General features: G+C 44.2%; 1 protein-coding gene across 4 annotated transcripts in view; it reads left to right on the plus strand.

Moving 5' to 3' along the window:
- elfn2a (extracellular leucine-rich repeat and fibronectin type III domain containing 2a) overlaps positions 1-23655 on the plus strand; it is a 102608-nt gene that overhangs the window by 58315 nt on the left and 20638 nt on the right. For 2 of the 4 annotated variants that reach the window (XM_036544510.1, XM_036544486.1), the window contains exon 3: positions 8663-8740. The exons of 1 other annotated variant lie outside the window; for it this stretch is intronic. The gene's annotated coding sequence lies outside the window, so the exon portion shown is untranslated. Of the gene's footprint in view, positions 1-8662; positions 8741-14818; positions 14881-23655 lie in introns of those variants that run through there. One more of the 4 variants, XM_036544502.1, reaches the window with a different exon arrangement.

Here is a 23655-nt window from a genome sequence, read left to right on the forward strand (position 1 = left end):
TCAGCATGCCTAGCTGAAGTGTCATTGTGGAAGTCTAACCATCACCTTAGACTCGATTTGACCAAGACCGAGCTTCCATATTCTCCAGCCAAGTCTTCACCATTCAAAGACCTGATCATCACCCTGGAAAACACCACAGTATCAAACTCCCAGACTGTTGATACCATGAAGGAGAAAACACAGTCACTGCCAAAGCATGGAGACTGTCAGATTGTTTGCAACCAATATATATCCCCTGTAAGACAACTGTGATTGCAGCCAGCTCCATCAACAGCATCATTTCCCCCTTTACATTTTCCTCAACACTGTTCTAGTTCTTCTTCATGTACTCATTGGTTCCAAAGAAGCCCCTCAGTGCTTGGAAACCCTGCCTATTACATTGCCCTTGTGCTGAGAGAGTTGTGGGTGGTGTTACCCTCAAGTCTCTGACTATACAGCTATCACACTTATTCCAATTAACTCTATTCAAGTTGCTGTTTTGTACAAACCTAAACAGTTTACCAGTCAATGCATATCATCGTTGTTTTTAAGTGCAACAGTTACATCATGCACATATGCACTTAGTTACATAGCCAGTGCACCAGGAGTCCTTGGAACTCCTTTCTGACAGCCAGTAGAATTTATTCCACAGTTACTGGGTCATCGAGTGTACCCGCGTCTAGCTGTTAGCTGTCTGAAGTCATCCTTCAACCCCATTTTGAAGTCTGAAACCGACCAAAGGTGGTGTGGCACAACAAAAAAAACTGGGCTCCTTTTCCTCATTTCAACCAAAGGACAACAACAAAACACAACAGTACAGTCTGCAGATTAGTATAAATCTATTCCGTTTTATAAACCGACTCCTTCTCATGGCACTGTGTCTCACCACCAACACCACCACCACCCACAGAGAGAGAGAGAGACAATGACAGGTTTTAATGTTCCCTGCTTTGCCCATTCTGATGTATGTATGCCACGCCAACAAAGCAACTTGAAACTTGAATAAAATTGAATTGAGAGAAAAAGAGACAGCTATAAATTTGAAAATATAGATAAAACAAACAAAAATGACTACATCTACAAAATCGAATTAGCAGGAAAAAAGAAACAACAGTAGAAAACCAAATATGTGTCTCACATGTCTCAGAAAGAGGGGGACTGAAGAAATGACACTGATGTAGTATTCATTCATTTACTTATTCATATATGAAGTGTATTTTAAGCACACATGTTATTAATCCCTTTGTTTTGTCATCACTAGTTATGACAGCACTGTATCCTGTATGTCTCATGTTTCATATCACTTCATTAGATGCACTTTATTCTCTTTCATTGTCAATACATATTTAGATATGTCTGTATAACATTGATTATATTATTGTTGTCATTGCTGAAGATGCTGCACCAATCATTTCCAATTTGTGGCATTGATCTGGCGACAGTGGACTTTTGATGGTCACAATAAAATGATATCCTTGAATTTGAATTCTGAAGATCGGCAGACAGAGAGGCTGAATTTTTGTTTGATGCACAGAGAATAGAGAAAGGGAAACAGACAAAAGCAGAGAGAGAGAGAAACGACGTCAACCACTTCGCACAACTACATCTTACAGGAAGAGTACACGGTGATAGCTGTGACCCATATCATAGAGAAAGACAGATGGAGGATAAAAGAGAAAGAAACAGACAGATAGACAATCCAGGAGACATAGATGGAGGGAAAGTGTGACTAAAGAGTGAGAGGGGGGAAGAGTGTTTTATTTGAAAAGTTGGGAGTGAGACACTGCAAGATGAATGATTCTTTTAATTTTGTCACTCTGTTGCTAAAGACTAGTTCTTTTTATTTAATTAAAGAGTATAGAGTATGAAGAGTCTGGTTCTCTTTTTTCAAATTAAAGTAGCAGTACAAGCTCTAAATGAGGGATGGGAGATGAGGTAGAGACAGGCAGAAGGAAAAAAAATTGTGAGATGTGTTAGGAACCAGAAGACATGTTTGGGTCTGAATGTCTAAGAGAAGGAGAGAGAGAGAGAGATGTATCGTGTGAAGGAAGCCATGAGGTTATGTAAGCTGACCTATCTTTTCAGTAATCAGATCAGAGCCCTCACAAAATAGACCAAGAAACAACAAAAAATAATAACCTCTAATTCAAGAAGCCAGGAAGAAATAACAAATCTGCCCATCAAATTTGTAAGAAATTGCTGAATTTCCCCGAACAGTTTCTGCAGTCGTTACAAAAATATATATTTTGGAATGTGTATGCAAATAGCTGACATACTATACTCCTTGTTGCTCCTCCCTCTGACATACTTTGATGCTATTATTATCAGAAATCGTCAACAGATAAAAAACGTTTTTTAAAACCAGGGATCAGGCTCACTGCTGCTGTACCTTTGAGAAAACTGATCTGCCTGAATGGCTCCTGAACAGCATATGACTACTACTACTGCTACTGCTACTACCACTAGTAAAAATAATTAAATGACACATAATTATTACAATAATGCTAGCAATCATCACTATTATTATTATTATTATTATTATTATAGTTCCATTTGTGCTTGAACTCTCTCACAGTTGCTTTCATTACACTCCAAACTGCATAATCATATCATTCTTTATGTGGGCGCATATGCTCCACGGACACACCCCCGAGCATGTACACAGCAAACGCAGCAATGAAGGCCGCAAAGTTAAATCCTGTGTTTGTGCGGTGGTCCAACACGGGGGTGTTGGGGGTGTTGGGGGTGTCGGTGGTCGTGGGCTGGGGGGGGGGGGGGGGGGGTTCTCACAGACATTAAGCAAGGAAACGATGCGCACCGCTGCACCAGCGGGTCATGAGTCCACCAGCCGTCTGGCCGCAACCTGCTCCCTCTCCTCCTCCCTCCAGGTGTCCGCCCGTCTCATTAGGGTCAGGGTCAGGCCGGGGGCGGGAGCAGAGCTGAGGTTGCAGTAGAGTGAAGGGACACACCTGGAGCAGTGTGGCAGGAGCTGTGCTTCAGGGGCCCTGTTACAGTGGCTGGGAGCTTTACTGTCGGATTCTAGGTACTTTGGGCTCTAGTATGGTGACTTGGCTATACAGGTCCTGGACCCAGGTTAGGACCCAGCTATAGGGACTGAGTTATAGTGACAGTCCTGTCAGGCCTCACGTGGATGGTTTGAAACAGGATGCAAGAAAGGGAAGGAGAGAGAAAAGACGTGGAGTTTAGAGTCGTGTTTGCGCCACAGACCTACCTGCTGCACCACCTGCTTCCTTTATCCTTTCTCTGTATGATCTCCTTCTCTTTTCTCTTTGCAGCCGGTCCTCTCGTTCCGTCCGTAATGGGAGAGAGAGCGGTGCAGAGAGAGAACCGTGAGGTGTGATAACACCGAACCGTGTTTGTGCCAGGGAGAGAAAGAGAGACAGACAAAGAGAGAGAAGAAGAGAAGCTGCCAAAAAAAGGTGGTTTCAAAATTGTTCAGATGGCACAAAATCGCATAGACAATTTAGGCACATACACAAAAGGGGCCATAAGCAGACAGTGCACCGCGGTGGACTATCTGACCGCGGTGTCTGATAAACACGTAGCGAAGGCCTCTGCAAATTACAGGCTCGGTGAGCAAAGGTCAATGGCCTGGCGAGATGTGCCAACAGAGGCAGACCCAGCTGCTCAGAGAGGACACGCTGTGTCCACACTGTCCACTCAAAGAGGTCAAGACACACTGGCAATGTGATGGGAACATTTTGTTGTCGCTGTTTTACAGATATTGGAACATTTCTGGGCTGTGTAAAATTCAACACAGTGAGACACGCAGTTACCTGCCACAGCCCAAAAGACAAAATTTCCACTGATTAGCACTTCATTGCCTTTCCAGTAAACAAAAGCAATGAGGAATACACTGTATGGGAGTACTATATGGTGAAAAGGGGAATATACTTCTGTAGTTATTATCTGAGCAGAGAGAGCAAAAGAGAGAGCAAGGAAGAGAGAGAGAGAGAGAGGCTCACATTGCCAGCTCCAAGTGATTGAGGTAGAGATACATTTCCTTACCATATGTGAAAAATATTCTGAAATATGAAAAAAATGTATATTTTTACTTAAAATACGTAAAATGTGGACACTCCAAAGCAGCATCTGATCTTTGTAGGAGAGGAAAGATGTGACAATGTATTACTGTCTATGTATATATGTTTGTGTGTGTGTATGTGTATACCAATACCAATAAAGAAGCTAAATTGAACTGATAGAGATGTTAGGCTTCTGATCAGTTATAAAGATTAATTTTAAAACATCACATCGTTTGACACGCTCGATATGGTAATGCAACAATACAGGAAAACTAAACAGTGGCTGCAATTCTCCCATGTTTGATGCACCAGACGACGTTTGCAGATGCAATGCTCTGAGTCCCTCGCCTGCCTGTACGGCACTCTCTCTCCCCACTTCCCTCGCGACGTGTGTCGGCCACATCGTCCTCAGATCGGTCCGCTTGTGCGGTCCCTCCTGGGCTCAGCGCAGGCTTCCTCAGCTGTCTGTTCCTTCTGTTGGACCCGCTGGAGTGTGGAGCCCGTATGTTTCCCTGGGAGGATTCTCATCCAAAAGCCAAGAGTGAGCCATGAGCTTCTGAGAGGCGCACAGGTGTGGAAAGGGTTAACATGAAGCAGATCAGAAAGAGCGAGAGAGCTGCAGAGGACGGAGAGAGTGAGAGAGAGAGAGAGTAGGGAGGCAGAAAAAGATGAGAAGAGAAGATAAAGAAGGAGAAGCGCAGAGAAAAAGAGAGGAAGAAAGAGGAGGGACAGAGGAAGAGAGAAGTGAGAGAGAGGGAGATGGAGACAGATAGAAGGATGTTTTATTACTGCTTGCTATGGTCTCTTGCAAATTCCTATGTTTTGGCTACATTTGCTGTTGTATTTCATGCCAAGAACGCATTCTGAATTGCAGTGAATTGAAGAGAAAGAGTGGAAGAGAGATTGAGGGAGGGAGGGAAGGGTGAGGGAGACAGAGGTAGGAGGAGAGGGAAGGAGATTTGGCAGATGTTGTATGTTTAGCTGGAAGGAATGCAGTGGTATTGACCACCTCACTACAGTATCAATCAAGCTTGTGCTGCTAATTTACTAATGACATCACTGGTCAGGAGAGCAAGGGGGGGTGGGGGTGGGGGGGGGGGCGTAGCATTTCCTGTCTGCAGGAAACTTGCTTGGCAGTTTCCATCTAACGGCTGCTCTGTGCTGCGCTTCTGTATTCTTACCTGATGGAAGACTACCAGAACAGTTGAACTGTTGAAGTGAATGCAGATTTATATATCCTTGACAATTCTCAAATATATTTCCAACCACATGTCTGTGGTTAACTTTGTTTTTTTTTGTTTTTTTTGAAAATTAGCTTTAATTTTCCTTTCTAGCCTTAATTTCCTTTCTAAAGGATTTTTTTATCTGGGGGAATGCAAATACATATGAATTATATTTGTAGTTGCCAGCACAATTGCATTACGTTAAATAATATGAGCTACAACACGATATGTAATGTATTCATGCATTTGAAATGATCTGTATCTTCAATGTGGTCTCTAATTCTGTGTAACTACCGGAAATCCTTGCCATTCATGGATTGACCAGACTGGGATATTCATGAGAGCACTCCCTGTATTAGTTCCTTTATAAAGCTAACCCTTAAAACTGCATTGGCACTATTTAACATTCAGCATGAAGGAGTAATGATTTTGTTACAATGCAATCTTACGTTGCAATTACCTGAACTTCTGCCAGACTCATATGGATTGTTAAGAGAAAAGCCAGCAATTACACTGAAATGAAATAATATCAAAGCTGTAAAGTTCCACCAGAGAAAAAAAGAACTTGATCATTGATGTTGACATGCAAGATGCATATGCCATTCAGTATACTGTATTATCATAATGAATGATTCTTGTTGAAAAGCTCTACATCTTGGCTGTGCAGGACTCAGAAGGAATAATGAACTTCATGCCATTTTCTTGGCTACAAAGATACAATGAACATAATTTACCAGAGTAGCTATATAGCTAATGTAGCCGTTGTGAATGAAACAAGCCAACACATTCATGTGAAACCAGTAGCCATTATTAGCTGTAGGAAAATACCTCAGGCTTACTCTGTCATGACAAATTTAATAATTTGTAAGGCTACGGATATATTTTATATGTAGTAATAGCTCATGTGCAGAAATAATCAGCACCATCATCTGTGATATTAGTTCCATTACTTTGATTAGAGTTTATGCTTTTAAAGTAGCCTGGGGAAGGAATCCAATGAAAAACAGCATTAAAGGAAAAAAGAGATCGTTATGTCATCTATGCTAAGCCTATCTGTCACAGATTCCTATGTATCATCTATAGCATGCTGAGTTTTAACGATTCCACAACATCAAAACATGCCAGAAAAAAACTTCTATCGTTTCATCTTTTCCCTTCCTAACCCTCCTCTCTCTATCCTAGAAGAGAGAGAGAGATTGACAGTGTATTTTAACTGTTTTTTTCTACTATTTTTAATGTATAATTCATCCTTGATTTGAGTGCTTGCGTCCAATGCTATAAATACAGCTCTGTGGAATAGAAGGCGCTCTGATCATTATTTTATCATTTCAACTGCTCTCTCCATGTTCTATTCTTTGTATTCTCGATCACTCTCTTTCTCTCTTTCCCTCAACCCCTCTCTGTCTCTCCGTCTGCATTCCTGACTTTGTTTGTACAACATAATCACCCCCCCCCCCTTTAAATATCCTTTTTCCCCCCTCTGTGACACATATTTTCCCCTCTCCGAAGGTATTACTCATTTTCTTTCTTTGTATTTTTTTTTTTTTTGTCGTCGTTATTGTTTTGTTTTCTCTTTCGTTTTGAATCTTCCCGTGCCCCGGTTCACTCGTTCCCCTCTCGCACGGAGGATGTATTTTCACCTCTCCTTCTCTCCTTCTCTCCATTGTAGCATCATAAATCAAATCCTAATGCAGGCAGATTTCACCGACAGAGCTCTCAAGATTCAGTGAAGGGTGCCAAATAGTGATGATACTGGATTAAGAAAAACACAGCGCGAGCTATGTGTACCTATGAACGTAGCTGTCATTGGTTCCTATTCATGAGAGAAGTTTCAAATATCGTGCAGCAGCTATTCGCACTGTGTCTTTATCTTCTCTCCTCCTCTCTCTTTGTCTCTCTCTCTCATGTGTACTTACTCTCCCTTGTATTTGTTAGGCTTTCAGTCTCTTTCTTTCAGCCTTGATTTGTGTACTCACATCATTGTTTCTTTTTCGCCCTCTACTTCCGTGGCTGTTGTTCTGAATTACAGGGATGACAAGTGGGCCTAGCCGTGGTTTTACTGCTCTCAGAGGACACTAAGTGGCGTGAAGGAAAGGCCACTTTGTAAACAGCTAAAGATGTTCACTAATTTAGGCTGGACAGTTCTACCAGACATTGCGGTGGGAGTTAACAGGTGGCCATTTTGGAATCCAGGCTCCAAAGAAGCTTACCAGTCACTTCATTATTGTTTGGCAAGTTTGTTATCAGTGACTTAAACTGACAGGAAAAATGCCAGTTAGGGAAGAAGAATACCTTAAATGGATACCAAATGTGAATGTGTGTCGTTAACAGACTTCAGCTATTTCTCTGATGAGGATTGTTGGTGAATCATGGCAGCATGATTTGGCCAAAGAATGGAGTGAAATGGCAGGTTGGCATACATTTAAACTATTCTTCTTTCCTGATTTATATTCATCTGATGCTGTGATCTGATTCATATTCCTCTGATGCTGTTCAGTCCAGCAATCTGCAGAGTCATTAAGGTGTCTAGTGCTGTTAAGTTATTTTTATATGCATTTGCTGGTGCTGCAGGTAGGCTTTTTTCAAGTCCTGCTGAAGGCTTGCTCTTTCCTCCAGTTTAAGTAAATATTGCGATCATATGAGAGCTTAAAATTAGTCTTAGTTCCTCTCGAAAAAGTAAATAAGTCATATGGAAATGAAACCAGGATTAGCCACTGTTCAAGAAGCCACTGTTCTCACATCTAAAATTAGAAAACTTTAACTTTATTAACAAAGTTTTTAAACTAATGTCTGTCAATTCTCTCTCCAGACATTGCATAGAAGATCTTGTTATCTGTAACAATGTTCGAAAATCCTTTAATAGGAAATAAGGGGAAATCACATCCATAAAGTATTCACATGCTTTAATGCTAACATTTGTGGTAACACACCATTCAAGAGGTGTGGATACATTTTCATGTTTCTGTTATTATTTGTTTGCTCAGGAGACCCCCTTGTCCAGGGAAACTTCCATGGCTTACACTGGATATAATATTCATTTATACAGCCGCATGTTTACTGAGGCAGCCCAAGTTAAGTGCCTTGCTGAAGGGTATACAGAAGCATCTCACCCAGGATTTGAAATGGCAAACTTCCGGTAACGAGTCCAGTTCTTCCCACCGCCAGGGCCTCGCCTCGCCGCTGCAAATGTGCACGCCCGTAATCACACATCGCCTGTTGCCCTGGCGATGACACAGAGACAGATCGTCTAACTAACGGCGACCAGCATTGACACATGCTGCTGAATATTTAGGGGAGTTTTGCCACACAGTGATGCGCCTGTGCTTTTGCAGCTTGTGTCTTTTGTTTGCAAAGTTCTAGTGCTAGCTGGCAAAACCAATTTGGCTCACCCCGGCTCTCCTTTCTCCCTGCCAGGACCCGCCACAGACAGCTAGCGCTGCACCTGTGACTGCAGGCTAACTGGGACTCGGGTGGCAGACATGCAAGCTTAAGGTACGTTAGGGACAAGCACTCATCTGCTCATCGGACAGGCCCTCCCACACTCCTCCAGCAGGCAGTGGAAACTGTACTCCTGATCAAGCAACAAAAAAAACCCTCCGATCTCCTCCTATACATGAAATAAACACGGTGACATTATAAGTACGGAGTTTAACTGCAGCTCATTCTATAGAAATGAATATTTCATCGTTCAAGATTCAGGCAGGTGGCGAATGCATTATCACAGTCAGCCGTGAACTCAGGTCTCAGGCTGTGGCACAAGTGTGTTATGTAAAACATACAGCCCTGTTCAGTGGCTGCTGTCTTCGGTGTACACCGAGTGTCTTCAGAGCTGTGGCGTGGATCTTGAATAATGCATTTTGTGGACTATCTAAATGAGGGGAACGTTCTGCAATGTTGTCTGAAGGTGTAACCATGAAGGTGCAACTCACTCACCTGGAAGGAGCTGCGCTTGAGACATGTTCATTTTAATTCAGCTTAGTTTTTTTTCATGGTTTACTTTCTGGTGGGAATTTTCTTTTTAAATTAATTGTTTTATGGTGCCTGTACTAAACACTACTCACCCCTTAGAAAGGACTTATAAATTCTCACGGATCATCAGTTAAGGATGTAAAGCATTGGATGACCTGTTTCTCATTGACTGTCCTAAAGTAATTTGTAAGTGGAGAGTGATGTCTACTTTCAGAACACACATTGCACTAAATGTATATAATGTTTCAATAATGAATTAATTCATGACTAATTAGTCAAACCTTAATACGATGGCTCAACCAAAGAGCTTGTTGTCAATTTCACAATTAGCGTTGGAATGTGTTCAAGGTAATTGAGTGAGGTTAACAAGGTGCCGTTAGAAAACCTTGGGTGTTAAAGTATCTGTCTTTATATGCATGTTGGGATTAATGGGATCGGGATAAATGGGTGTTGCAACTGTGAGGCAGGCCTCTATACATTGTGAGAGCTAGCTGTGAACATTTCTGTCTGCAATTTGAAATTAATCATATTTATAGGCAATCCATCTTGGAACGCGTATACATTTTTTGTGATAAGTATAGTGGCCAGCTCTCTCTCAGTGGCTCAGGGCTGTCGATATATAGGAGGTTGTTGTATAGGTGGTGAACATTTTTATTAATGAACATCCTTACTAATACTTAGTATTAAGTATATTACATTGTAATAACATTCTGACTGACTGACTACTGACTACTGCCATTCTAACTATTGTGCTACCACTACAGACATACATTTTGTTACGCAACTGTACTGCACAACTAGGCAAATTTTGTACTTACATATATCATCTGTATCTGAATTACTATAGCCCTACCACCGTCCCAACTGGCAACCTCATTTCTCAGTCAGCACTGACCACCTTAAAAGTGACCTCTACTGACCTCTAAAATCTACTCCAAATGCAACCCTTAAGAAAGGGCCTATTACAGTAGAAATACACAGAAGCATTTATTTATTAGCAGAATGTGACAAAGTGTGACCTAAGGTTCTGTCTAGTTTCCAATGACTAATGCCGCCCATCAGATGCAGTTTCACAATGGAAATGATGGGTTTTAATAAGAGGTCAGAGAAGGTTCTGTGGAGAGGTTTTTTTTTTATTTAAAAAAAAAAGAATGCAGTGATTGTAAAGTCCAGAGGCAGGGACAGCTTGGGATGCAGTGAGCGAGAGAGGAGAGAGGAGAGAGAGGAGAGGGGAGGAAGAGGACCCAGTGTCACAGATAGGGTGAGAAAAGCAAGATGAAGCCCTGGGGTTATGGAGCGAAAGGAGGGCGGTGGAGCGAGAGAGGTTGTGAGAGGGGGGCTTAGCCTCTTTTTATTAGGACGCTTTCCAGTGTGTGTGGCTTCCAGACCCCCGCTCCCCTGTGACGTCAGCTTGCCTGCACGATGCTGCCAGCATGGGACAGAGGGGTGGCACATGGTTCCCAAAAGTGGTGCTCCCCTGTCACAGCCAGTTCGGGATCCAGCCAATGGCTGAGCAGAGTTTGTGGGGTTAAGTCATGTGTGAGCTTCCATGAAAAAGAGTCGAAAGATCAGCCCTTTTTACGTAACCTCCATGTGCTCAGCAGATGCTCCTAATGCAAGGCCAGCTACTCAAGGACCTGAAAGTCGGCACTTACGCAACATCGGTAAGACAAACTCAAGAGTGTGAATAAATATTAAAACCACACCAAACTTCCAGGTTACAATGAAAAGGAATGGAGAATGCTGTACGGAGGAACGTCAAGAGACTGAGAGAGAGCGCCCCTGTGGCATAAACCATTCAGTCTGATGCAAGTTTCTGAGGTATGCTGGCAACAGACTAGAGCTGTCTCCCGATTCTGTACCCCAAAATATAGCTTTTACAATAGGCGAGTGAATTTTCTCCAGTATTTTACACACGCTGACCGTTCCTGTTCTGTTACACATCCTAAAGCTTGAATCTGAATTAATAATACATGAAACTCTCTCTATGCAACAGACAGGTGAAGGCAAGAACCAGGGTTCATGCATAATACACTGTGACATCACTGTTGGAATAGGTCATAAGTGGACTGCAGTTCTATATTAAACTGGAAAGGGGGGAAAAGGGTCAAACCGGACGATCTATGCTTTTTGTAAAATAATTGAATAAATGCATCAAATAAGATTCATCAGTGTTTACCCAAACGAGTCACGTATTTTAAAACCAATGCATAAACTTACGAAAATCGAAAGCGAAACCACCTGGGAATTAATTCTGTTGGAAGTTTTGAGTGTGCAGGGATTTCTGTGTTATGGGCAGTGCTGTGGAGCGGGGAGATAGGGAGTCTCACAACTGCAGGTGCCGTTTTTGCCCTTGAGCCAAGAACATGGTAATTAGGAATCAGCTTTTCGCCACATCAACGCGCCCGTGTGTCCGGGACGTGCGGCAGCTGAGGAGGCAGGAGGCGTGAAGAGAGAGGAGCGCGCCGAATTCACAGCCGCGTAGCAGCAGCTGTCAGCGGCCGAGAACGCGTCCGCCCGCCCACCTGCGGGCCGGCCTCCGTCTCCGTGCGCCGCTCACGGAACCAGACGGCTTTTAATAGCCGCACCGTCGCCTCCCTCACGCTGACGGAAGGCTCACCCCTGGGGGGAGACGGCAATCCCCGTGGCGTCGGGTGTCTGGAGGGAGGTGATTAATGACGCTGATGTTATCGGCCGCGTTATTGTCGGGTCGATGGGGCCGCGGGTGGCGAAGTCGTGGAGCATGCGGCTGAGTGTGTGTGTGTGTGTGTGTGTGTGTGTGTGTGTGTGTTTGTGTGTGTGTGTGTGTGTGTGTGTGTGTGTGTGTGAGTGTGTGTGAGTGTGTGTGTGCGTGTGTGAGCAGTGACCAGGGAGTTGAGCAGCAGCTTGCGGAAGCATTCTGGACAGTGCCAGACTCTGAGGTCAGGCCCCGTCTGTGAACAGAATAAAGTGAGCCACCAAAACAAACATCTAAGTAGGATGTGCCAGGATTCATCCACAAAGGTGCTGCAAAGGTGATATCACACCTCTGGGTGGAGACCGGCAGGTCTGGCTGGAAGAGGGCTGCTGTGCTGCTTGACTGCACCAGGGACGGTGTTTGGACCCCAAGATCAAAGCCTTCCCACGACTAATCTGTCTGTGAGAGCAGATTGCACAGTGAGGGAGCCGAGTTGAGTATGGCCACGACATCACGCTATCACAATTCCATCCTGTCCAGTCACATGTTAGTTACACTGGTGACTCCAGCGATTACACCTCTGTGCCAGCTGACCTCACGGGCATCGATCGCTGTAATGAGATCCATTAAAACTCTCCGTTCCTGTTCTCGGTGTGAATTTTATGATAGCACTTCCTGTTGTTTCCGGTGTCAGAGGGCACGAGAAAGCGCAAACGCATGAAACGGTCAGCTCATGAGATGGCGCCTCTCGGCGAAGGCAGCCTTGAAAGCCCCCCCCCCCCGGTTATCTGCGGCGCACAGCGCGCCTTAGTCATGCAGACCTGCTCATGTTGACTAAACTCCGTAAATCACGTTCTCCTCGCTGGACTGGGATGCGCTCAGCGCTAACCCTGTCAGCTCGCATTTTCACAGACGGGCGTTCTGGGGAAAGTTTAGGTCTGCGGCGTTCTCCACGCGCTTCTCACCATTCGAAATGCTCTGCGGGGGTGAAACATTTCAGCAACGAAGAGGGAAAGCCCAAGCCTGCGGAGTGATTTTAAGTTCCGACGGGCGACCCGATAATCAAGTGATTGGCGTAAAGCCAATGTCGGCTCGCGTTTTATGCGCTTGAACACTCTTGAACGTCCCAGCTGAGAGTCTCCTTCACAGAGTGAGCTGCAGAACCTGAAGGTGTCATCTTCCTGTATCCTAAGTGATTTTATTGTGCTGACAAAAGAGTTTATGAGGATCTTACTTTCCTTGCGTGCACAATGCGACAAAAGAAATCTTGTCCATGCACAAGTGCTTTCCAGTATATAATTACGGCTTTCAACGTGTTTTTCCACTATGTCCTTTTGTTCAGTGGTGAAAGGCTTGGCAGCTGGGTTTCATTTATTCCTTTTGAGGAACAGACAAATCACCCAATCACCTCCCTTCTCGTCCTTTATCTTCCAATGATGTGCCATTAAATACTTCCCTCCTGCTCGCCTCTGATTACATTTACACACTGCATGGCAGCAAATATCCATAAAAAGAAGCAGAGGAGGACAATATTGAACACACAGTAGCTATTTCCTGCCTGACATGAGTAAACACCTGACCATGAGAGCAATCATGAAAGGCTGCCTATAGCGGCAGTAATCCTCGTCTTGGGAGCTAGGATGATGTGCGCTACATACATGCTGCATGGTCTACCTTGACTTGTTTAAGGTAGGAATCCTGCGATTCTAGTCTCCTGCAAATTGAAGATGTTAGAGCCACAGAACAGTGGTTTGATGTGCAGGCTTCACATCCATGAAATTGATGGAATCAGTGATGCTCTGCTAATCTGAAAGGGGGCGTTCTCCAAAGGTAAATTCTAAACAGAGACAGATATGCCCGACTGCCGTTGAAAGGATGGGGCGCCGTTACGTTTTGTGTCATGAATACACGGAAATGCTATTAGGCAAAGACTCTGGGGCAGTGAAAAAATACAATTATCTTTGCCAAGTCAATGGGACTCTGAGAAAGATAATGAGATAAATTAATCTTTAGGCTGTAGGGTAACCTAATGAACCAGACAATCTTGTTTGGTAATCTTGCAGTCTCCTTGCAGTGTTCTTATCTGTAGGTTTGCTGTATGTTTACTATGCATTGGCTGGGAGTTGAAGGTGGCAGATCTTGCTTTTAGATGAATTCTCAGAAGAAAATCTGTGAACAATAATGGGAAACGGCAAGCTTTACTGTGTGAATTGAGGTCTTCAGCAAATATCAGTGATCAGCAATCTTTTTCTCCCTTACTGTTTTATTAAGCATGTTCCCCTACCTTCATGCCTTTTCCTGTCTCTGTCTGTCTCCATCCTACCCTTCTCTATGGCGACCTACTTTGGAGAGGAGCACAAATATAAAATGAAAATAAAAATGTCAAATTTGTTACTGTTAGCTTGTTTTTACCCTCCCCCAGCCAAAACACGCTAGGCTTGATCCTCTCACCCTGAGAAAGAGAGGAAAGCGTGATGTGTGTGCGTGTGTGTTGGGGGTTGGGGCTGGGGTCATGAAGGGAGCACACCATTGATGGTTCAGGGAAATGCCCAAACCTATTTCAATTAAACACTCCAAATCTTCCCTCACACCACAGCCTTGACCCCTGGCATTTTTTTTTTTTTTTAGCTGCTCATTTATTATTTTTTTCTCGGTTGTTTTTATTTTTTCCTGCTCAGTGCCTGCAGCCAGTCTCTGTCCTACTTTGTGAGCGGTTGGGAAGGGTTTGCCTCCACTTCCTCCCTTAAAAACAATCAAGGGAATCGGAGAAGCAGAGACACACCAGCCGGGCTGTGGCTGCTAGTGCTGTGCAGACGGTCAGACAGGCTGGGCTCGTGTGGCACAGGAGTTTGAACAGCTTGCTGCCTTTTGGAGTACTGTTGTGGGACGCCCTCTTTGGTCTTTAGCGTGTAGCAGAAGGACATGGAAACCGGAAATAAACACAACAGCTCAAGAGCCCAGCGTGGAAGGAATGGCCAAGGAAAAAGTAAGATCTGACATGCCGAAATGGGACATGAGAGCTAGAGAACAGCAGGGGGAAGGTAATGTGAAGGTAGGATATATAGCCCTGCTGTGAATGGAGGAAGTATGGACAGAGAAGGCAGAGAAGTATTAAGAGGGGGAAAAAAAAGACAATGTGATAGAGTTGGAGCAAAAAAAAAAAAGGTAGCGTGAGGGGAGTGACGGATCGAAATGTCAGCACCTGCTGGTTGACGTGCCAATAGAAAGACAAGGAAAGCACTAAGAGTGGAGCAATAATGAGGAAGGCCGATGTTAAAAGGTTACCGTGCGACAGAAACAGAGCCTAAAATGTCAAGCACCGAAAGTAAGAGAAGAGCATGACTCTGGATATCACCTCTGCTGCCATGTAATTGTGACACAACACACACACACACACACACACACACACACATGCACACACACAGACATAGACACACACACACATTCTACAACCACCCAGAGATTCTGCAGAAGAGTGTCCTTCATGCTGCACATTGTTAAGAGTGTTATAAATCGCACACGATACCTTCAAAAGGCTCAGAACAGGGAAGCGGGACTTAGGCCTGTCAACATCCCCTAGAGTGTTCCCTTCATAATGTAATGTTACCCTAGAACAAAATCCATGAGTCTGAAGGTCTCAAAAGCAAAACTGGGACCCCCGAAATGCTGAAAAGTCCATCCCATGCCTGTGTTTGCTTATTATCCGCTTTGATTGAATGGTTATGAATGGGTGTTCAGGGGTGCAGCTCCAGTGCATTTTTCATCTTAATGTGTTGGTGGTCATCGGAACCTGCCAGAGGCAGTCGCACATCTTTCTGTTGAATCATCTGAACAGATGTCTTCCCACACAGCAGTTGTAGAAGTGCACTATACCACCTCATTGATTAATAATGTAGTCCACGCTAAGAGGATTTCATAACTACTGTGTATAGCTGACAGCCTCTTAAAGGATAATAATACAACAATCACACAGAAAGGTTAAAGGATATCTACTTCATCTATAAACAATTTGCATGATGTTTTAGATAAGTTTGTGGCATTGTGTACATACACACACTTGTTATTATTTGAGAACACTTATCTCAGCTAAAACAGAACAAATATATTAGCTATTTCTTTAAATTAAAGGGGATGAAACAACAGAACACTTGCACAAAAAGGACTTCTTAGAAATCGTGAAATAGTTGGCTAGGTTTTCACCAAGTGATGTGTTCCCTGCGACATACCGTCTCACATGGTTAATTTGACAACCAGAGTCTGTTTTGGAGCCGCATATCGATCTCCGTCTTCGTACGACTTGCAGTCAGAGCACTACATGTACTTTAATGGATGTATGTTGGTCCTATCTGCAACTAAGGAGCTGTAAAAATTGCATTGGTGCCTGGATGTTTTCTGCATCTTTGTGAACAAAGCAAAAGTTTGCTGTTGCCTTCTACCACCACATTCGCACTTTTTAGTTCAATGAATTTAGGCGGTGCTGTATGCAAGACTTAACAGGGTATGTTACGATGCAGGTGACAGAAATGCACTCCCTTTGTGGCCACATCTGACACAGAACATTGGGTTTGAGAGGGCAGCAGAGCACTTTGAAAACATGTGTCAACTCACAGTACGCAGTCCTTTGCAGACGTTCTATTATGACCAGATGTTCAGCTCCTGCATCCCTTCCCTTCCCCATCCACTTTAGGAGGTTTTGGTTTTCAGCTGGTGAGGGTGCCATCTGTGTTCCTCTGCTGACCATAGAAGTTCTCGTTTAGACCACGCCCCAGAGTGTTAATAACGAGCCAGCAGATCAGACACTTGTTGCCTCACTGCCTTTGGCAGTCACAGCCATTTCAACGTGGAATGCACCAAGCTAATGATGTAGTCAATATATAGAAAATCTCTACTACGATTGGCCATTGAGAGTGTAATTGCTCCTGTGCTCTGCTTCAGCTGGGAACTGAATGCTCCCACGGTGTCTCCTTTCATCTGAAAATAAAGGCAGATGGTAACAAAGCCGGGCTAAAATAAGCTAAATGGAGGATTTCGGGAAGGCCAAGTGTAGTAAGGTTGGATGGATTCTATTAAAGAGATGTGGACTGTAGATGTCAAACATTTGTAGTCCTCTCCGGTGTAACATTAGCTGCAGCCTTGCAAAGGCACAGAACCCATCTTTCATTCACTCGAAAATCCATTTCGTTTAGCACTGCTATAGTAATGCAAGATAGAGTACCTAGAAATGGCATTATTGCTGTATGCTTACACACACAAACACACACACATACACACAAATACACCCACGTACACACACACATGTGCGCGTGCACACACACACACACACACACCCACACACGCACATAAATACACACATGTACCCACACACACAGCTCTGTTCAAACCTCATAGTAGAATTGATCTTGATTATAAGGTCTCAATTTGCTTTTATAATGACGTTCATGCTCTGGTAACTCACCACACAGTCACGCACACACTGTATGTGTAATAGCTCAGTGTCGGCAGCATTATGAAATCAAAACAACTTACTCTGGTACAATAGTTAGATATCGTTAATCTTTATTGTTCTCCTCCCCTAATTGGTGTGCTTCAGAGTGCGAGGAGCGTTTCGCAACACAATGGCTCTCTGTAGAGGCCTGGGTGTCTGACTATTTCAAACTTCAGCTGAGTGACTTTAAGAAAAGCAGAGCTAATGGAAACGTTTGGGAAAACGGCAAATGTTCCACTACAGCTTCAAGGTACATGTAAACACCTCACCCACAGGCATTCTCTGAACGTTCTGCAAGGGCATGCTTCGTTTCCTCTCATTACATCACAGGGTAGTATCGTGTTGACACTTCCATGTAAATTTAGCGCGTTCGGGGGGTGGGTTGGGGGGGCGGGGGTAGAACAACATAAACACTGATAATGCAGCAGATGACAAATCTAAATGGCAGAAAGGAGATATTGCTTTGCTCAGCAGATTGATTAGTTTTGCCTGTGGGTCCTTACCAGGAAGTGGGGAGGAAAGAATCTTACCAGTGGAAAATTATGGGCTAACATCGGCAGGAGTGTGATCGGTCAGACTGAACCTGGTGCCTCCACAGATAAGATTATAAGTCTTGTAAGCCTGACAGAGAATGGGGTATTCTACATCTACATGCCTAGTGTTATTTCCCTTTATGTGAGCTCTATGCTACAGCGCACCATGACCCACCCACTAATTGCAAACAATCTATCATAGCTTGTAAGCTCTTCCCCCAGAACAAATGACAAAAGAACAAAAGAAAAATGAGTAATAGCTGCATTGGTGTGATTGTCACAGGATGCTAGGCTAGGGAGATGGGCAGAGAGGGAGGGATAGAGAGAAAGAGAGAGAGAGAGAAAGAGAGAGAGAGAGGGGGGGGGGGGGGGTGCAAAGAGGTGGATGACTAAGAATGACCATGGTGTGACATAGAGAGATGGTGCACCACTATGGTAACACCAAAACTGATGGCAGCTAAATCATGACAAATGTGTTGTATTTCCTTTCTGCACCCCATTCTCTACAACCCCCCCCCCCCACAACCTCCACACACAAACACACACACACAGATACGCACACACAAACACACACCCCTCTCTCCCAGCTCCACCATTATTTTAACACTGCGCCCGGAGAAACTGTCAACATCAGAGCAGGCTGGCGCTGGCCGTGAGATCCCTATTGGCAAACTGCCACCCCTATCTCCCTCCATATCTGTCTGCTACAGCAAATCTGCCTGCCAATGACTCACCTCTGTCCCTCATTAGTATTCTGCTACAGTCAGAATGAAGAGAGAGAGACAGAGAGAGAGAGGGAGACAGAGAGACCTAAAGCAAATCATTTGATGCTCACCTCCCTTTTTTTCTTCTTCCCTAACCCCCCACCCCCCAACTACCCCCACCTCCCCCCCACCCCCCCCCCCGGCACCAACATTTCCTTCCCCTTGGTAACCTCCTTTTGCCACTTGCACAAAACACTGTCACTTCTGTGCAGAACACGGTGAGGTGCCATGGCGAGGAAGCTCCGGTCCCAGCCCTGCATGGTAATTAAACAAATCAACGGCGCGCACACTTATTTTTCTGAAGCAACTGAACAAGCGCCTGCCACCGGCTGAGTCACTGGCCACCAGGGAGAGGACAGTGGCTGCCTGACCTGTTGTTGCGCTGTTTTGAGATGTTGGCGTGGTGGCCATGAAAGGTGTGTGCACAGATTTCAAGGTGCATTGCGATGGTGGGGATGTGACACCGGTAAAACAGTGGGCTTCTTTTTATTTTGGATTACATTTATGGATATTTATGGATATGGAGGCATTTTTTTCCAAATAACATGTAACACACAGTATAATATTTTAATTAACTGAAGCAATGCCCTCAAACAATGGTCCTTAACACCATGCTTAATTTTCTCTGTTCATCATATAATATCACTCTCAAACACGGCCGCGCTCATAATATTTTCTAACATTTTTAGCTTAGCTCTCTGATTAGATCCACTAACTTGTGCATGATATTCTGTCACAGCTATAAAGAGGGCAAAAAATAACATTGTCGCTGAGAATGGCTGAAAGTTGGCCTCCGGTTAAAGTTTTGCCCTAATTGGTCAGAGAATGAGTAGTTCAAAGGAATTCCGCCGAAGGTTTGCTCTTTAATTAGCGTGATGGCTGAAACGAAATGGCACTTTATTTGTTCATTTCCATACTGTGCTTGTGGTAATGAGTGAAAAAAAACACAGCTTTTTGCATCACTTTTGTTCTTTCTGTAGTTTGTGCTGGAGTACTGTTTAAAAATGGCCCCTCTGAGAGAGTGAGTGTTGAAACTGAAAGTGATGTAAGTGCATCAATGTATGCATGTCTTCCTCAACTGTAATAACTGTAAAAGTTCTAGACCAGCCTGACCTATGGCTAGTCTTCACAATACCATTACATTAGCTACTCAGCCCACACCCTTATCCAGATAATTGCTACATATGCTACATGGTATACATTCTATGGTGCTGTGTATTTTGAAGCAGTTTGGGTTATGTACATTAGTCAAAGATACAACAGCAGTGCCTCGACAGGGAATGAAACCAGCAACCTATGGGTTACAAGCTCCTTGCCACATCACCACGCTGTCAGATTTGATTTCAGAGGCAGTATTTAAAAGACTGATGATTGCGTGAGACCAAACAACAAGTATACGGATTTCAGATTAAGCATATCCAACTGATCAAATATGGCCGCAAGTCTGTTTACACACATTTTTGTAAAATCAAAATGAGCCCCGCCGCAATAGGCTGAGACATATCCGTCTGGAATTGGACATAGCCTCTGATAAACAAAGACTGATGCCATATTAATCTGCAGTGAGGAAATGGAGTCCAAATTTTATCATCGGTTTGCATCTGACATTTCAAAATGAGATATTGGGGGCACATGCATTAAACAGTCTGGTATCTCGCCTCCTAAATCATCAATTTGCCGTCCCTTTATTAATGAGCCATTAATAGAAATATGTTTTAGTCCTCTCACAGATGAAAGTAGGGCTGACATGTTAGGACCAGTACAGATCTAGGTACCAGTCTTTACAATCAAACTGAATACATAAATGACATGTAATTGATAGTAAAATGACATAATATGGTTACATAATGTGGTTAACAGCGCCATACTCTCTTGCTCTGTTACTAACAGTTCCACAACCCTGCGCTTCATACTCTGCCATGATGGCAGTGCTAGTGATTATCTTGAGTGCGCACAATAGCCATGATCATTTTTTACCCAATTTGCAATCATTTTCATCAAGTGTTCTTTCATTAAGTGTTCTTTCATGTTCCGCTCTTCACCTACTTAAGAGCACACGTGGCCAGGCGTTAGGCTTTCATTGTAACACCATGCTGAAGTCTTTTAATTCTTCTGTTTAACATTGTTCAAGTGAGAAATAGAGATGTTTTGGTTACCATATTTGACAGAACAATGTGTGGTATAGTTGCAGGAGCAACCTTTCATGTGGAGATAAATACTTTCATGCATTGCTAAGCAGCAATATCTGCATGTGTGTCTGGTTTAGTACCACGCCACATTTTTTTTTCAACATATAGCCAAATACCTCATGGTAAATCCTAATAAAGCAATGCTGAATTAGTTCTGCTGGACTGACTTCACTCCACCGTGGAAGTGATGTTGTGACTACCGTGCAGAGACGCACAGCACCCTTCCTCTTCCCACTCCTTCACCGCTAATGAGACAAGTGAGCTGCTTATCCCAAACCGCTAACATCATGCCTGCCTTCTGACAGAAGCCACCACAGGAAATTAAATAGCCTGCCATGTGCTGACACAGGTGGATATTTATCTCGATGTCATGTGTGGGACTGACACCCAGCAGCTTACCAGCTATTATCATATATACAGTGCCCTCCACACTTATTCATACACCTTATTTAATAGGCACAAAAAACATGATGCAACTGACTATATTCAAGCTGGCTACTCAAGTTTGACATTAAAGGTCAAACAGCCACCGCATGTAGTTATCTTAGTTAGCGAGCTAGCTAGTTTCCTGTGGTTGCACATTACATTACATTACAGGCATTTAGCAGACGCTCTTTTCCAGAGCGACTTCCATTGCAATAGAGCATAAGTGTATCTATTCAATTTAAACAAGCAACAGTGTCAGTCCAGGCTCACAACACTCCCAGACCAGTGGGTGTGAGCATCACACTATTCAAGCCCTATGATTACAATTAGTGCTATTAGTATTAGTGTTACTATTATTCATTCTGGCATTGTGAGAGAGGTTGAGAGAAGGAGGCCGATATAGGTTTCGCACTTCTTTGGATGAAATACTTCACAGAAAGTGTAAGGTTTACTGGGGCATTTTTCATTTTAAATGAAAAGCTGGCTTTACGGGCAGTCCACTGCCCGATTAGCTGTGGAGGGCTGTGCACCTGTGCCCCAGACTCCTCGCAGGCACCACTGAAGAAAGGACACTGTTGACAGCGCTGGCACCAGGGCTGCATGAACCACTGGCGTGTGTAAGTAAATGAAATGTGAGGCGGTAGGTTCCGACGCCCGCGTCTTAGCTGAAGGCAGCCGGGGGACTTTATAAAGGACAGGGAGTGGAACCCGGAGATGTGCACTGTCTTTGCTTTGAGACCTCCGAGCTGCAGACTGTTACACTGGGAAAGAGCAGATTCAAAAAGGGCAGAAGAAAAAGGCCATGGCTATGCAGATGTGCTGCTAGCAGGCTTGCCCCACTCCCTGCTGGAGCACATGGTGGCTGTCAGACAGAGACACAGCCTCCGATAGATCCGCTGCAGCTCCAGACAGCCCTGGCAGAGTCTGCAATATGTGTTTGTTTGTGTGTGTGTGTGTGTGTGTGTGTGTGTGTGTGTGTGTGTGTGTGTGTGTGTGTGTGTGTGTGTGTGTGTGTGTGTGTGTGTGTGTGTGTGTGTGCATGTATGTGTGATGCATGTGTGCTTCAGTTAGTGAGTGAATGTGTGTGTGTGTGTGTGTGCACTTTTGCATATGTGTAAGTGAATGATTGTATGTGTGTGTGTGTGTGTGTGTGTGTGTGTGTGTGTGTGTGTGTGTGTTGGAGTGAATGTGTGAGCGAATAAGTGAGACAGGATATGGTGTTTGTGTATATATACAGCTGTGTGTGTGTGTGCAGGGGGCAGGATGTGGTGTGTGTATGTGTATATGAGTGAGTTTGTATGTGTGAGTGTATGTGTGAGTCATTGTGTGTGTGTGAGTGAGTGAGTGTGTGTGTGTGAGTGAGAGAGTGTGTGTGCGTGAGTGAGTGAGTGTGTGTGTGTCTGTGTGTGTGTGTGTGTGTGTGAGTGAGTGTGTGGGGCAGGATGTGCTGTCTCCTGGAGGGTGCTAGGAGGATTGAAGATGTGTTTTTTTGCCTTGGCTAATCAGAGGAGCTGTCCACACTAATGGGATCTGGGTCTCGCAGCATTGTCTCCTGCGGCCCTCCGAGCGCCAGAGACACAAACACTGAGGGAAGGGATCAGACCGCATTTGCCGGACAAATTCTGATCCGGATTTTGTTTTCTCCCCCGGGGTTTACCGGTTCCTGAAGAAATGGGTCCATCAAGGATCAGAGAGAGCTGCTGAATTGAGCTGTGTGTAGCTGAATCTGGGTCCTTTCCCTTGAACAGAGAACTTTCCCCTCCCACTGATTTCAGCTCCTGGCCCATTTCTTGAGGCCATTTTTTTTTTTTTTTTTGCAAAAAGAAGGGCTGAAAGCGGGCTCTGGTTTGTGACCAGTGATAACTGGGTGGATCCAAACGTCCTTTCAGCTCCGTTCATGGTTCATTGTACCAGTTCGTCACAGGCATACTGGGGCTGACCATGATATGAATATCAGGCCTATGCATGAGTGTCCATGTAGGTCCCGAAACCATGCCTATGGCCAAACGTGACCTATATCCTATGCGCACGCGTGTTTTTGACTGGTGCAGGCTTGCATTTTTCCTATCCACAGGGAAGAGGGTCTGTTGGCTTTGCAGGGCCCGCTCATGACCACTAAATAAGATTTGCACAGCTGCGAAACAGAGCAGTGAAGAAACCATACATAATTCAAAAGCTCAATCTGTCTGCGACGCAGGACCAGATCACAGGAACCACATGAACACATGTTAAAGACACCCCTCTGTGTCAGAGCTTCAGTGGCAACCGCTGTACTCCTTTGCCTCTTTTTTCTCACCTGCAAAATCGAATTAAAATTAAATGCCAGACACTGTTACAGACCTTAAAACTGCAGTCACGCATTGT

The sequence above is a fragment of the Megalops cyprinoides genome, chromosome 1 (genome assembly GCF_013368585.1).
Source record: "Megalops cyprinoides isolate fMegCyp1 chromosome 1, fMegCyp1.pri, whole genome shotgun sequence".
Classification (NCBI taxonomy): Eukaryota; Metazoa; Chordata; class Actinopteri; order Elopiformes; family Megalopidae; genus Megalops; species Megalops cyprinoides.